This window comes from Neomonachus schauinslandi, chromosome 1, assembly GCF_002201575.2.
Source record: "Neomonachus schauinslandi chromosome 1, ASM220157v2, whole genome shotgun sequence".
Lineage (NCBI taxonomy): Eukaryota > Metazoa > Chordata > Mammalia > Carnivora > Phocidae > Neomonachus > Neomonachus schauinslandi.
In genome coordinates, this window is record NC_058403.1 from 85,287,473 (window position 1) to 85,287,680 (window position 208).

The following is a 208-nucleotide window of genomic DNA, read 5'->3' on the forward strand; positions in this document are numbered from 1 at the left end:
TGGTCGTTGTATTCAGATAGAGCAGCTTTTCCTGCCTGTTGTTTGCCTTCTGTCAATATGCCCTGCTTTTGTGGTCCTTTTGATCTGAGTCCATTCCTCTGCTTAATGTTAATACGTGTAACCTGCAGTGGTACCATGAGATGTCAAGACTGGGGAAGGAAAAGAATGTGCTTCTTAGGTCATGATGCGTTTTCAGGTCAGTTGTGTT